At 42.1% G+C, this 7,026-nt stretch overlaps 1 long non-coding RNA gene across 1 annotated transcript; it reads left to right on the top strand.

Moving 5' to 3' along the window:
• Positions 1–2,893: 2,893 nt before the first annotated feature.
• On the top strand, positions 2,894–3,324 carry LOC147896109 (uncharacterized). Its single transcript, XR_015541866.1, has 2 exons — positions 2,894–2,980; positions 3,082–3,324. It is a non-coding gene; the product is annotated as an uncharacterized LOC147896109 (long non-coding RNA).
• Positions 3,325–7,026: the final 3,702 nt, after the last annotated feature.

Below are 7,026 nucleotides of genomic sequence, written 5' to 3'. Positions count from 1 at the left end.
CTGTACTGTGGAATGCATCTATAGGCACATCTAAAATGTATTGTAGATGCACTTTTAGACGCGTTGCTAGAGGTGCTGATAGACGCGAGCCTTTTAGACGCACAGACTGCGAGCTGATTTTTGAACCTACTTTCAACACGCTTGCTTTCCTTCACATACTTTTAGCATCACGCGGCTTGCTTTCGTATTAACAGACAGCTCTGGGAATCCACACTTATCTCCAAGTACCCACACTCATCTCTAGGCTTACACAATCATCCCCAAGCACACAAGAGAAGAGGATGAACAAAGAAGTGAAGAAAGAGAAGCAGCTTTGAAGAAGGACAAGAAGCTTCCATACCTCTATCCAAGATAAGCCTCTTGGCGGTTGATCTTCTGTGGAAGTTGCTCTCTTTGGATTCGGCCTTTGTCGTATGCAGGGAAGGGATGTTTTTGGTACTAGTGTTGTTCTTTTTGGGGTCGAGCGCATGTCCTTTTTAGTTTCTTTGAAAAAGGCGTTTGTCGGAGCGCGTCTGACTTTTGGAAAAACAGAGAGCCGCGCCTATAGATGCGTCTATAGACGCGCTACGATAGTCTTTCTTATGTGTTCTTCCCTTTCCCCTTCCTTTTCCTTCTGTTTCCCTTCCCCTTCCCCTTCTAAGAAAGGGATTGCATGAATGATGGAGATAAGTGATTGCATGAATGATGGAAAGGGATTGCGTGAATGAAGAAAGGGATTGCATGAATGATGGAAAGGGATTGCATGAATGAAGAAAGGGATTGCATTCGTGAGGAAATAAGGGATTGCATTCTGTTTTTCTCTCCTTTCTCCTCTCTTTCCTTCTCTTTTCTCCTCTCTTGATCTCTCTTATCTCCTTTCTTTTTTCTCCTCTCTTTTCGTCTCTTTTCTCATCTCTTCTCTCTTTTTCTCTCTTTTTCTCCTCTCTTTTCTCCTCTCTTTCCTTCTCTCCTTTTCTCTCTTTTATCCCCACTTTTTCTCTTTTCAGTTTCTCTTTTTCTCTCTTATCTCCTCTCTTTTTCTCTATTTTTTTCTCCTCTCTTTTCTCCTTTTCTCCTCTCTTTTTCTCTCTTTTTCTCCTCTCTTTTCCTCTCCTTTCTCCTCTCTTTCCTTCTCTTCTCTCCTCTCTTTTTCTCTCTTATCTCCTTTCTTTTTCCTCCACTCTTTTCGTCTCTTTTCGTCTCTTTTCTCGTCTCTTTCCTTCTCTCTTTCCTTCTCTCTTTTTCTCTCTTTTTCTCCTCTCTTTTCTCCTCTCTTTCCTTCTCTCTTTTTCTCTCTTTTATCCTCACCTTTTCTCTCTTTTATCCTCTCTTTTCATCTCTCTTTTTCTCTTTTCACTTTCTCTCTTTTTCTCTCTTATCTCCCCTCTTTTTCTCTCTTATCTCCTCTCTTTTTCTCTATTTCTTTTCCTCTCTTTTCTCCCTTTTCTCCTCTCTTTTTCTCTCTTTTTCTCCTCTCTTCTCCTCTTCTTTCTCCTCTGTTTCCTTCTCTTTTCTCCTCTCTTTTTCTCTCTTATCTCCTTTCTTTGTTCTCCTCTCTTTTCCTCTCTTTTCATCTCTTTCCTTCTCTCTTTTTCCCCAAGTGAAGCTTCAATAGCCTGACATTGAGCAAGTAGATACAGACTTCTGTCACTCTAATTCAAAGAATGCAGGAGTCTATAAATGCTTGCTCAATGTCAGGCTGTCACTCTATTTTTTCTTTCGGATCTCCTGAACGAGGGCATGCTCGATGGTAATCTTCTTCTTTTCTTTTCTTTAGTTCATCATGTGGCCAGGAAGCTCTTCAGCCTCACCTGATCTTCGGGATGCCATCTTTCGGGAGTTATATAAGATTTTAGGATACCCTCCCACTCCTGGGGAGTTATACACATACATGACGGGTACTATAAACACCCCCCAGGAGTTGGCAATACAGACTCCAAACCACCACAACCCCACACCAGCTGAGATTACCCCAGTGGAGTCGAGACAGCCCAGCCGGCTACACAGCTGAGCCCCTTCTCCCCCCCTGCGGTCAAGAGGTCCTTCTGCCTCACAGAGCTACCAACGTACTCCCATGCCGTCGAGAGTCACTTCTCCAGCTATGAGTGGCTAGTGTACTCCCATGCAGTAGAGAGTCGCTTCTCCAGCTACGAGTGGCCAGCGTACTAGCTCGACACGACATGGTAGCAGGCGTAGTAGCAGGGAGAGCGGTGGGGGATGCATGGCATAGTGCTTTGGGGGGGGTAATGGTGGGGGCGGGGATGATTCAGATGATGTAGACATGCCAGAGGGTGATGGTACGATCTTCTATGACATCACTCAAACAGGAGGCATTTTGATGGATGCACGGGGGAAGGACATCATGGCCTTCATGCGCTCTGTAATTGTTGACAACTACAGAGATTTCTTTATTCACTACAAAGACCATCCAAAAACGTTGGCTGATGAGACCATCGCTGCTGTTCGCGCTAGGTATCCCAATCCCCCCAATGTTCAGTTCACAGATAAATGGGCCAAGTCAAAGATTGTTAGGATACTTGGCAATAAAAGATCTTCGCTTCAGAGGCAGGCACGAGCCAAGATTTTCGAAAGAGAGGGAGGTCAACCACCAAGGGATCAGCCCCACACCGCTCACAAGCGTGAGTGAAAGAAAGCAATGGAGGCAATGAAGGCGGACCCCAGTCTGCAGCACGTCGAGGCACAAAGGATTCAAGTGGAGCAATATGGAAATGTGCAGGTAGTGTTGAATCATGGGAGGCGCAATTTGTAAGTATCGATCTCAAATTATATTGTTTATGCAGTTTATTAGGAGGTTGTTGCTTTGTACTAACTGCTCCGCAAATTGTGTCATCTTGCAGCTTGATATCATGGGTAGGTACCCTAATCCTATCGAGACAGCCTACCACCGCCACCATCGTAGAGGAGATACATGGAGGCACTTCTATGATGATTGGTTGATTACTGACGAGCAGCATATCCGGGCTATTGGAGCGCCCCCTAGGTATTTAAAACTAATTAAATAATGTCAATATTGTAAATAAAGATTTGATTTTTCATACATTGATACATTTCCCTCGTTTACAGGGCCCTACGATTGATCAGGAGGAAGAACATGAGGAAGAAGGGAGCGAACAAGAAAGCGAGTACACAGAGAACTTAGATTAGTCATAGAAGTAGTGCTAGCTACTCTTTTTTGTACTTGAAGCCACTGGCTTGGCTTCGTGCCTCTCTTGTATATACACTCCTCTTATTTTTTGTACTTGAAGCCACAGGACGTGGCTTGGCTTCGACCCATATGTACATACAAGCACTTTTTGAGCTATGAATTAATATACACTCCTTTTATTTTCTTGGCTTTCAATTTCCTTGTGCAACGTTCTATCAATGAATGCCTTGTGAACTAAGCATTTTGGAGTTGTAATGTTTTATTCGGAATTGTAATCGTCGGCTATAGACGTGCTTGCAATCGTGCTAATTAAAATGCAGTTGGCTGTAAGAATTGAATTGAACAATGTGGAAATGGGATTCTTGTAACTACATAGCATACACAACATACACAGCATTCTGTTCAACCATACAAAAATTTTCTTTTATTAAAAAAAGAGATTCTGTAGAGCATCTATAAGCGCGTCTATGTACGCGTCTTTCTATTTTTTTAAAATTGCTACCAGAGCGTCTAAAAGTGCATCTATAGGTGCATCTGTCTGTTATATAGATGCGCCTATAGACGCGGGTCTGTAGACGTGCCAATAGACACACAAATAGACTCGCCCATAAGCTTTTTTAAAAGTTAAAGAAATGTGTCTGTGTGTGCATTTGTAGGTGCTTTGTCTTGTTGTGCATCACAACCAGATGCATTTCATTATAGTTGTGGAAGCCATGCTTCACTGGTAGCACATAGTCAATTGAAGTGTCACTAGAATCCTCATTAATGTGATATTGATGCTCATCCTCTCGAGTCTCGCACATCTTCCGCATGTAGATTGACAAATCATATCTGATAAACCCTCTAAGGAGCTCAAACTACCTTCACTTTCCAAAACTCTGGTAGAAGGGGTACTGGAAGTGCTAACTTCCAACCCATCTATTTTTTGCTCTTCCATTTTATTCTCTACTTTCACATCTTGAAGTACATGTTAGTTTCTAGGTGCAACTTGAATCACAAACCACCACCAAATGTCCACTCAACTAGATTGAAAGACCACCTAATACAAAAGTCCATGATATGTTAATACAATCTTTGATGAAGTTGAGCATCAAATGATATCCATTCAAGAAATTCTTACTTGCTCGTAGTGAGTGGGTAGCACAAATGTGCCAGATAGGTCATTCCAAGCTTTTGTTGAGTCATTGGAAAATTTCCCCTATATGACAGTAGCCATCTCTTTTTATCGGATCCTTCAACATTGACATTTTCAAATCTCCTCCATTTTAAAGAAATATGGTTGTCTTCCCTCATTTCATTTGGACAGACATTAAATGTCTTCTTCTTTAGCTTCAAACTACAATGCTTGCATGTGCTGCGAATGCATTCAATCCTGTGCCACTCACGGTCTCCCTTTGTACAAACCATTGGTTGCCACAGAGATCTTAGGCTAGAAAACCTACCCTGCCTTGCAACACACCATGAGGATCCACGTGGCCTACAGACTGCGCATTCATCGGGGAGGCATAGGCATCGATCCCCATGGAGCAATACTCCAACACGACCAGATCTCAAATTATTCATACCTTGCCGGGCCAAGTTAAAGTCTATGTTTGTTTTGCAACAACAAACATTCCTGATGTACCAGGTCTTACAATGCTCAAAGCTCCTCTGCCCAATTGAAATGTTCAGAACTTGAGATACAACTCCTTATGCTGACCCAACATGTGGGAACAATAGAATAGTGAGCCCCCTTTTTGCTACTACTAAAAGAAGACAAAACATAGTCATATTAAAGTATATAATGAAGAAAAATAATTTTCAACCACCACGCTGGATGCTAGTTTAGGGCAGTCATAATTTCAATCACCGAGCTGATTTAGGACAAGTTTAGGACAGTGAACCACCGGGCCGGTTTAGGACACGTTTAGGACAATCACAATTTCAACCACCGAGATGGTTTAGCCTGACGGTTTCGACTTCACATATTAGACAATAACAAGTATATTGCTTTTCATTTATGAATTTCACAATTTAATAGTGGTATATGACCCGAATAGCAGGAAATTAAATTTGACGAATTTAAGTACTAAGAAACATAATAATTTCAGCCACCGGGCTGGTCAATAACTAATGTCTGTTCAACCATGCTGGTTCATGACAATCACATAACTGGTGATTGAGCTACAGTAGCCACAGTTGCATGATGTTCCAACCACTAGGCTAGTTTAGTAAAATAACAATATATTGCAAAATATATTGCTGGTAATTTTTGCTCAACCATGCCACCGGGCTGGACAACAACTAATGTCTATTCAACCATGTTGGTTTAGGACAATCACATAACTAGCGATTGAATTGAACCAGCCTACGGTTGCATGATGTTCCAACCACTGGGCTGGTTTAGGACAATCACATTTAATCCAAGCCTTGTTTAAGAAATGAAACAAGTAATCTATCACAAAGCTCAATCACAAACAACCACCGGGCTAGTTTAGGCACCACTGACCTTTTGCTCTACATTCAACTGATGGAGCCACATTGGTCCTTTGGATTGACAATATCTTTGACATTGTGTGCCCAAGCCATTTCTCCTTTGTTTCAGGGGACACCAACATAGCTAATGTTGCCCTCTTTATAGCTAGTTGATCTAAGCTGTGCACCCCTTTCACTTTCTGTAGGCCATTTCTCAAGTTAGAGAGCATCGCCTCTTGGGCATGCAGCTCCTGAGGAGTTGGTAGGGTTATTACTCTACGAACTTTAGGGTGCAGGCTAAGCTTGTGAAGACTCAAGACTGGTAATCACCTGAATGCCCTGATGTCGCTACCTCGAATGCTTCCATCAATCGTGACACCACAGCTCCTGTTCTTCGCTCCAATAGTGATGATCGAATGTGTACATCTGCAACTGCTTCTTACTGCTACTCTGCAAGGAGTCTTCTTTCTTCTCATTGTTTCTCCCTTCGAAGATGTTGCAAAAGTGTCTTCCATTTTTGATTCGATACTGTGCCATTGCTTTCCTCGACGCGCACGCTATTCCTTGTGCCTTGATTTGGCTTTTTAGCTTTCCTATCTCACAACCTCTGTCTGCTTCTCTTGCAATCCATGTTGAGCTGCATGTTTCCATTGATGCCATGGCCACGATCAGTTTAGAATAGACCCAGAGAACCTAGATGGTGAGGCAAGCAAAGAATAGAAGAAAACTTACCTGAAAGAAGACGATGGAAAACCAAAGTCTGTGCAAGATCACATCGAGGTGCGTGTGGGTTGCAGGGCGGGGGCAGGTTGCAGGTACTTAATCTTCCAAGATTTTGATGGGTGGGAGTGTGAAAATTTGAAATTTGTGGGAGTAGCAAAATTTTAGTCGTCAGTTTCCCCCCTTCCGGCGATACACATTAATAGAATTGGATATCCCAAATAAGTGCAAAGTGGCCTAAAATGCTTCAAAACACAAATAGGCCAAAGGGCATGCTATCGGGTCTGATGCTGTGTATTATTAAATGTAATGACCTTTGGCATTCTTAGAAGCCATATAGCAAGCAAGTGCATGGAAAAAGAAACAATTCAAAATTGTAAATAGTGTTGGATTTATTCAAATATATTTTCACATGCACAAATTGCATTTCTCCAACTTCTTCCACTTTAGGGTGAATCTAGATACCAATACCAACAACTATCAATGTTTTAGGACCACCATGCAGTAGTCCCACTAGTTTCAATTCCAAATTTTCAATCCGTTTTGGTTTTCAACAAATCAAAAAAAAGTTATGGAGCATGCCCTCAAATGGATATGCATCACTTTAGCACAACATTGGAGGCCCATTAACCCATGCCTAATGTTCTCATTTAGGTGTGTCCTTGGGTTGAGGAGAAGCTCACGTAGTGTACTTTTTAATGATTACT

Source organism: Dipteris shenzhenensis, chromosome 12 (genome assembly GCF_047967505.1).
Source record: "Dipteris shenzhenensis isolate YYH24624 ecotype China chromosome 12, Dip_SZ_1.0, whole genome shotgun sequence".
NCBI lineage: Eukaryota > Viridiplantae > Streptophyta > Polypodiopsida > Gleicheniales > Dipteridaceae > Dipteris > Dipteris shenzhenensis.
The sequence above is the reverse complement of the archived record's forward strand: the minus strand, read 5'-3'. Positions and strand labels throughout refer to the sequence as shown.